The sequence below is a fragment of the Akebia trifoliata genome, chromosome 9 (genome assembly GCF_017979445.1).
Source record: "Akebia trifoliata isolate Shusen 1 chromosome 9, ASM1797944v1, whole genome shotgun sequence".
Lineage (NCBI taxonomy): Eukaryota > Viridiplantae > Streptophyta > Magnoliopsida > Ranunculales > Lardizabalaceae > Akebia > Akebia trifoliata.
The window spans coordinates 3,588,611-3,598,234 of NC_141383.1; positions in this window are offsets into that span (position 1 = coordinate 3,588,611).

Sequence of the window (9,624 nt, forward strand, 5' to 3'; positions counted from 1 at the left end):
GGATATAAGTCGATATAGAATTCCAATTCTCTTTTTTGGTGGTAATCCAAGAAGTTCCTTTGGAAAAACATATGGGAAGTATCTCACTATAGATAAATCTTCCCTTTGACTACTTGGATTTTCTTCTACAGATAGATAGGACATGATACCTCATAAGGTCTAGATTATCAACCAATTTGTTGACTCTTGGGAGTAAGAAGCTCTTTTTTATATCTCTAATAAAATGAAAAGTTGGATCATCCAGCACATGGAAGAGACCACTTTCCTTTTAAAACAATCGATCGAGACATGATGGATTGCCTACCAGTCCATACCGAGGATAATATCAAACTCACCCATATCTAACAGAATCAGGTCAGTTTCTAACTCTTGAACAACGATTTTAAGCAAACAAGATCGACATATTCTATTTATCTCTACTCCAGTTCCCATTGTAGTGGCTACACACAAGACATACTTTAAGGGTTAGGATTCCAACCCCTAGTGCAATGCAAACAAAGGCGAGATGAATGAGTAGCTAAAACCAAAATCAAATAAAACACGTGCCGTGGAATTTAATATTAAAATGATACCTCAAATCACTGCATTGTTGGCATTTGCATCTGTTTGAATGATAACATATACTCTGCCATGGGCTCTAGCTCCCTAACCGACTTGATTATTTTGTTCTTGTTGCTGGGGTGGCCAAGGTTGTGCATTCTGTTACTATTGTCTATGTTGATTTCCTTGGAAGTTCTACTGAGGTTGTCTCCATTGGATGAGTTGTTGTTTCCATGGGAAATGTTGAAATCCTTGAGCTTGTTGTCCTGATCGATCATGTTGTTGTGGGCAATTCAACTTAATGTGACCCAATTGGCCATACCTATGATATCTAATGCCACCCTGTTGACTTCCTTGTTAGGGGAGGGAATAGTTGATGCACACAAGCTAGCCCAGATACCATTATTTACAAAAATATATAGATATACATAATAAAAAAATTATTTTTTCCAACTCCTACGAAATTCACTAAAAACTTGAGTGAAATTTGTACGTGGACCTAAACCATGCCACTTTTCCCATTTATCCAACCCCAAATTTCTCCATTTTGGTCAAAAAAAAAAAAAAAGCATTGAAGTGAAAAGTCTACTTGAAAGTTTTGGAGAAACCCTCTATATTGCTTGACATATCACACCTATTTTGTGTTTTTTTATGAATACCTTATAAACTTCTTTTTTTTGTGAGAATTTTTTTGCTCATAGGAAAATAAATCTAGGACTTCACATAATCTCAATCATTCAATTTTTTTATGTTTTAAATATGTTTTTAAAAAATTTAAAATTTAAAAACAAAACTAATTCATTGTTTTGTAGGTCTATGGTTAATTTCAATGGTATTATGATGGTCTGTGTTTTGGTTCATTGCTTAATGTAGGATTTGATGATAAATCTGATGTTATAGTATTTATTTATTTATTTTTATTTCAATAGTGTGTTATTTTGCTCATAAGATGCATTGATGGTTGGACTTTTTTGTCATAATAAAACATATAATTATGTGTGGGAACGTGTATCTTACATAGATCTTAAATAATAATATTTTCCTCTGAAAAATATGTTGTATACTTAGAGTATGTTTGGTAATACTTTTGAATTCTGAAGTTTAAAATCTAAAGTCTATTTTCTGATATCTGAAATCTTATTTTGAAAAAGTTGTTTGTTTATCATTTTTAAAAGCTTCTGGTTACAAATAGAATTTTAAAACATAATGGTCATTTTGATAATATTACCCTTTTGTAATTCCAATAAATTGTTAATCGAAAAACATAACATATTATATATAATGAAACCATCCACATATTTAATTTCGATTTCTAATAAATCAAACACCCCAAAAGTATTGTTTTCAATTTGAAAAATTATATTCCAACAAGGTAATACTCAAACAATAAATAATCATTCATTTTCTAATCGAAAAATATAGGATTTTAGGGTTCGTATAAGAACATAGAGTTTTCAAATACGAAACGAGAGAAAGGGGAGAGACCTTGACAATACAATTGTAGAAGAAGGAGAGGTAGAAAAGTTAAAAATGATGGTTTTATGATTCGTATAAAGAAATGATAAGTGATAGAAATTAGGGTTTTGAAGAGGGTATTTTAAGAATATATAAAAAAAAATTAAATTTCAGAAGTTTTATCCAACATCCCTCCATCACTGGTTCAAAACTTCTGAATTTTGATTCTAAAGTCTGAAATCTAAACCAAAACAAATGGAAATCAAATTTCTAAAGTCTAAATTTTAAAAGTAGACCACCTCCATTCAGACTTCAGAAGTGTTACAAAACACATACTTAAAATAAATTTCTAATGTTACATTACATCATGAATGTAGTTTTTTCATAATTTTTATGGGAGAATTTAGAGAAAATCTGGTTGAACAGACTTTATTTCTATATTTCCTATGCCACATCATCATGAATTAGAATCTTTAGATTTAACAACATCTATTATTGGAAATTTGAGTGCACATGTGAGTTCCTCTTCCACGAGTTTACGGATCCCGACCCATATATATCTATATGATAAAACACATATGAGTTGCTACAGTTTTGTGTTTTTTTGATTTGGAGATAAATACCCCGTCAATTATAATTTTGTGTTTAGACAAATGTCCCATCAACTTACACCATAATTTTTTGTATTTCCTTCACTTTCTAGAACTTTATTATATCTCTTCATTAACCCATTTATAATTTTTACCTCTTAACCTCAATTTTTTAATAAAATGGTAGGGTCACAATCTATAATTTTGTGGGGCCCACTTTATTTTCTTTACTTTTCACTCTTTTTAGCTTTAATATACTTTTACTTTCACCCCTTTTAACCTATTCTTTTTTCATTTTTCACTCATTTAACTACAAAATTCTTTGATAATATCTTTCCAATTTTTTTTTTTTCATTTTTACCCTTTAACCCTGCCATCAAGTTATAATTTTTTGGGACCCACTTTATTTCTTAATACCACCCCTTATAATTTTTCTATATTTTCCCTTTTACCCATTCATCCTCTATAACACTTTTGTATTGGATCATATTTTTGAATGCAACAAGATGATCTTATTAGGAAATTTTGATTTTTTACTATGGGTAAGAGAGAAAAATCTCTTATTATTGCTTATGTTATCTGTGCCACATGTCAAAACAATGTTGGTCCGTGACCAAACAATCACTTCAATGGAACACCAAAACCTTCTAGATTTCATTCAAATACTCATGTTAAAAAAAAAACAATTCAAAAAAATAAAAATTTTCAAGCTTGATCCAAGGTGTTGAAAAAGGACGGCTACCTAGCACCCAAATTTAAAATTAAAATTCAACATTGAAAATTAACTTTTTTAATTTTAAATTTTTTTTAAATATATAAAATTTTGTCATCTACAATACAGTGGTATTGGATCATAATTTTGAATGCCACAAGATGATCTAATTAAGAAATTTCATTTTTTCAGCGTGGGCAAGAGGGATATTTTCTCTCTTATTGCTTGCCTCATTTATGCCAAATGTCAAACAGGTGTTGAGCTGTGACCAAAAACTCCTTCATAATTTCAATTGAGCCATCCAACCCATACATCCACCAATACTTTCTACAATTTGCTTTTTTGGTCATGGCCCAACAACCGTTTGACACGTGGTGCAAATGACATTAGTAATAAGAGAGAAAATTTCTCTCACCTACCCATAGTGAAAATGGAAATTTCTTGATCGGGTCATCTTGTTACCTTGAGAAATATGATCCAATGCCACATGTTTATAGAGGATGAAATTCTACGAACTTTAAATATATATATATATATATTCATTTTTAATTCACTAGATCAAGTTCGAATTTGTTTTTTTTTTTTTTTTTGAATATGAGTTTTTTCATGAAATCTAGAAGGTTGTGGTGTTAGGTTGACAATGTGATGATCCATGTGCGCTCAATAACCCATTTTAAGATTTTAAATATTAAAACTGAAATTACTTTTGCGAAGAGGGCGTGTGGGCAGGAAAGAGAATTTCTCTCTATTGCTGTGACAAAAAAATCATTCCTTTCTACAGCTATGTGTGTGAGCATCACAATGTGAAAAAAGTTCAAATTTGACGGCCATGGCCCATCAGATTTCATAAAATTCGACGGACCAAGGGGTCAAATTGGTGTCGAATTTTTCATTATGAAATTTTATTTTTCGACAGGTTGAAACTGTCAAATTAATGAAATATGGGAGAAATTCCACTACGTGAAAAAGTCCAAATATGACGATAAGATTTATGTTTTCAAGCCGTCAAATTTTTTTGTAGTTGAATTCGTGAGCTTTAGGCCTAGGCTTTTTTTTTAATAGAAAAGAAAAAATAAATAAAACCAAACTTGTTATTGTGGGAGAGCTGAGGGGAAGGTTCTTTTTCTATTTATCTTTCTTGATTGATTTGAGATTAAAAACCCTAACCTACTAAACAGAGGTTTCTCTCTCGATCTCACATCTCTTTAATCTCTCGATTTCTCTCGATCTCACATCTCTTTTGATTTTGCTCGATCTCTCGTTTTTTCTAGTAATTCTTCTCCATCACTCTCGTATTTTTCTTCTCTCTCACTCACATCACTCTCAATCTTTCAATCAATATCTGGTTCGAGTTTGAACAACTAGATTAAGGTTACAAAGCCAATGAAGGACATGAAGACCGTGTTCGAGTATGAATCTAGGTTTTCTTAATCTTCCAATTTTTTTCTTTGCAGATGTTCTATTTTTAACCCTGAAATTAAAACAACCCTCCATCATGCACGCTGATTTGATTGAGAAACGAATGGATTTTTACCACACAAAACCTAAATCTAAATTAAGAGAAATCATTCCAATTTTAAATCTCTTATCTCTTTTCTTATCTATTTGTGTGAATTAGATCGAATCACAAGCTACCTTTTGCTCAGTGTTTAACTTGGATTTTATACCTACTTATTTCGACACTAAAATATGTGTTAGTTCAGATATTCATGCTGTGATTTTGAATCCCAAATATTTCACGAGTGTAGGATCTAGAACTTTATTTTCAATCAAAAATACTAAAATGGATTATTGGTAAGTTAAAATAAATATTTTATAGCTCTTGATATAGTGTAGTTTAACGTGTATGAGGTGTATCAAATCAAGTCCTTGTAGGGGAAAAATAGTTAGAATAAGTGGAGTGCATAGGATCATAGTCTTGTTGTAAGAGAAGTTGAGTTACGTGTAATTTCTTGAATGTGTAAGATAGTAGGTAGTTTAGAATAATGTTTTAGGGTCAAATTTACGTCTTGTATTTAAAATTTATATTGCTTTTGAGCTTAAATAAATGAAATTATGCTGACAAAATACATATTGAATCTTTTGTTGGATTTTGGAGATTGACTATCTCGTATTGGTCTATATTCTTCTTCTTTCATTATATTCTATGATCTAATCGAATTACGTATGTAACACCTCCCAATTGTATTGAGAGAGAGAACTTAAGTTTAGGTAAGAACCACTTAAATATACCACATTGGTTCTGGGCAATTCTTTAACCCGAATTAGAAGACTATATGTGTCACGCCTCGAAATCCCAATACGAATCCCTATGATTCTCCAATCAGAATATCAAGGTGTGAGGTAACCAATCACACAACCTGATAGAACATTCACAAGCAATATTACTTATGAAAAAGAAAATATATGCAGCAGAATAAATATTTGACTAACATTTAAACAAGTGTCTAGAGTAAGCGGAACAATTACCAAACACTGATGTCATTAAAATTCTCAATCTCATAATACTTTAAATTTCAAAATTTTCTATAAGCAAAAAACGCTAGGATCCTCTACTAATCCTCAAAGACACGATGGTAGCAAGACATCAATTTGATTCTCCTTGAGGACCTCCTCAAAGAATGGATCTTCAATAGTTGAATAATATGAAAGGGGAAGGATAGAATGAGTAATAGGGAAATGTTACTCAACAGGATGAATGTCATTTTAATAGCAAGTCATACATACACGAGTAATCATTTAAACAGTTAAATAATGCAAATTTTTCATAATGTAACATACGATAAATGTCTAAACATACTCAGTAAACAGTTACAATAATTTCAATATATCATTTCTATCATTTAAAGTAACCTATGTATCTTCTAAAAAAAACATCTATCAAATATCACAAAACAAGGAAAAAATACATAATAAGAATACGATGGTGTAGTCGATAAGAGAGTAGAGGTACATGCCAATATAACTGTCTCGGCAATGGCAATTCATTATTCTAGACTTCTAATCTGATGTGGAATCCTATCGTTATTAACATGATTTTGTGGCCGATCTAGCATACCACACTTAGATGACCATTTATCCAGCTCAGACTGGTTATTGACCAAGAACCCAATACTAAGTTCAACTAATAGTGAAGTCAATCGTTTGATGACTACAGGCTAACAGTGATCACTAACTAGTCTAAGAGACCCTTCATGTCGAAGTCTATCAAGAAGCAATGCATGTGAACCCCGCCTACCTCTACATTATATAGAGATCGTCTTTACACGCAACGTTTCCTAAGAATTAAGTAGGAGAAATTTTCGAATCTCATAAGTTGTAATATGCTCTAAGGTATCCCATACTACCGAAGAGCATATGACATCTAGCGCTATCTTAGATTGACTTACCGCTTCTGGATATACAGCAACACGTCACTCTTTATGGGTTTTCTACGAACCTTTTCTGGTAAACAAAATAGTTTATTTTTTGTACACTATATACTAATTTCTTTGTATCAAAAATACAAAATAAAGTCCGGTAGTACTCTCCAATGACAACCATCTATCATTTCTATCTATCAATCATCCCATCCATCTATCTATTTATCACGTTTTATGTGGCATGACCTCTACGTAGAACTGCAGGTACTATCCCAACAATCAGTCGAGAATATACGTTCTCTTTACTCATCCGATCAATCAATTGTCTAACTTCATATATATCTATCAAAGTATCTTCGCCTTTAAAGTTGTTTGAAATTCATAAAGCATCAACCAACTTCATTCAATGGTTTTGGTTGAGTAAAAAGGTTCAAAAAACGTATTGAAATCTTAAGACGTAAAAGTTGAAAATCTTTGAAAATTTGGCTAAGTATTAAAAAAATGATTTTTCAAAGTTGTCAAAATTGAAAAGCCATCGACAACATGAAAAATACTATAATATTTTTATTATTTAATTCAAAGGAACGCTTAATATATCGTATTTTAAAAACGAGAGAAAACATCGAATTTTACGTTTTATTTTTAAAAAAAATCACATTTTGATATGATGAGATTTGGATCATAAAATCATTTCCAACATTTTGAAATAGAGGTTAAAACCTTAATTTCATAAAAAAAACTTAAAGTAATTAAAAATTACTTCAATATTTTTAATGAAATAAAAGTAGGAAATGGGTATACATACTATAGAGAAGCAACAAAAATAAAAATTGGAACTAAATGTAACATTTGAATTTATTTATTTTTTCAGAATTGCTAATTTTTTCTTCAAAACTTGACAAAAATCAAGACAAACCTTATACTACTTATAAAATGTATAAAATACATCAAATAAATTAAATGAAATAAGATAAATCAAAGATAACCATGCAAACATGATCCAATACATTCGAATATGCATAAATGTAATGAAAAAATCGATTTATCGAAGATCACATGGATTTTCAATGAAATTATTGCATAACTAGAAGGTAGAAGGGAAGAAAACCTACTTTGAGCTATATTCAACGGTTGAACGGTGTTTAAGATTACCTCCGACCAATCTCCAAATTTTTTCTCCGACGAAAATTGAATTTCTTTGCGTCCGTGCGTAGTCCTTGACAATGTGCACGACTTTCTTTCTTGCAGTAAAGCTTGAATCAATCTGGTTCGATGTAGATCTGAGTTGTAAATTTTGAGGGAAAATAGATGAGTTTTGTTTGGAGAGGAGAATATGAAGAAATCAATTTTTTTTAATAAAATTCAGATATCTGTAACTTAAGTGGGACATAAGCGTCATTTCAGAAGTTATTTTTCCCGAATGTCGATTTGGATAATCTTATACTTTATTTTGGGTTATTTTTTTATACGAATCTAATGGCATGATCGGATTCCTCAAATTATTTCTCTAAAGTGTCGTTTACCTACTTAATAAATATCTAATGCAAAACTCGAGGATTTGATAACTTTTTTTAATCGATTATTGATTAAGTTGTATTTATAGGCTAAAGTATATTTTTCAATCATTTTGAATCCAATGGAAAAGTTAAATTTCGTTAAAAATAGACAAAATAAAATATGAGTATTTTACCTTAAGTCCCTCTGTTATAATTTCTCCAAATTTCACTATTTTTTTCTCGAGATACTAATTAGAATTCGGGGTATTACAATATGTGTAAAGGAAAATACTACACAAACTATACAAGTAGGCTTGTAGTTAGAAATTCACTCGTTGGAAAACTTTTGACCATTTTGCGATGACATTCATTCTTTAATCAAGAGCATGCAAGAAAAAAGTGATTTTAGATGGTTTAAAATCAATGTGGATGGTTCATTGAAACGTTGTTAGGGTCTTTATTTTGTGTACCCTAATTAGTGTAATATTTTACACCATAAGGAATTCACTTTCTTTTTAAGAACGCAATACTTTTGCTTTGTTACAATAGCCTATCGATCCTTAGTTACATTGGTCCATGAATTTTGAAAATTCAAAAAGTTTGAAAAATGGTGTTTCTTGTAGTCAATTTCTTAATCTGATTATGGGAAAATTGCCTTTATAACCCGAAGCATACATATACATTTCTCAGTGTTTTGAGAAAAAGGTCCTTTGCAATAGCTTGCTATTGGGGTCTCTAAGCATGACTGCAATAGCAGTAAGAAACTTCTTGCTTAATTCTATATAAGTCTAAATAAATCTCACATGATCTAAAAGAGGAATGACACTAAATAATTTTATTTGGGTGAGATCCAATAGATTGTTATTCATGCCTTTAAGCTTAAAACTAGATAATTTAATTCCTCACCATCTAAAAGAGGAAAATCATTTGCATTTATAGGCCCTAGTCCCAAACTTATTTCTAAAGCTAACACAATGCACCCGCTGATGAGATTCTTGCTTGCTAATTATAAAATAAGTTATAGCTTAATAAAGCAAGAATTCATAGGGATTTATATGTTTCTTGAATATGTGGCTGGTGGGGAATTATTTGACAGAATTGTGTCAAAGATTTAGATAATCATGTCAATGCAAAGATATATTCATATTATTTTATTTATTTTTTTATTTGTATGTATGATCTTATTCTAATAAGGTTAATATTATAAGGGAAGCATGCGTGGATCCTACTCAAATCAAAACAGAGCATGTCTAGCCCATATCATATATTCTGTCATTAATTATATATTCAAATCTGATTCTAAGATTTGAATTCTACAGCTATATATTCTGTCATTAATTATATATTCAAATCTGATTCTAAGATTTGAATTCTACAGCTGTACATTGTAACAGTAGCATAGATTTAGATTTACCATTTATATATTTCCTAAATCAGCTTCTCAACCATTGTGTATATAACATAGGATT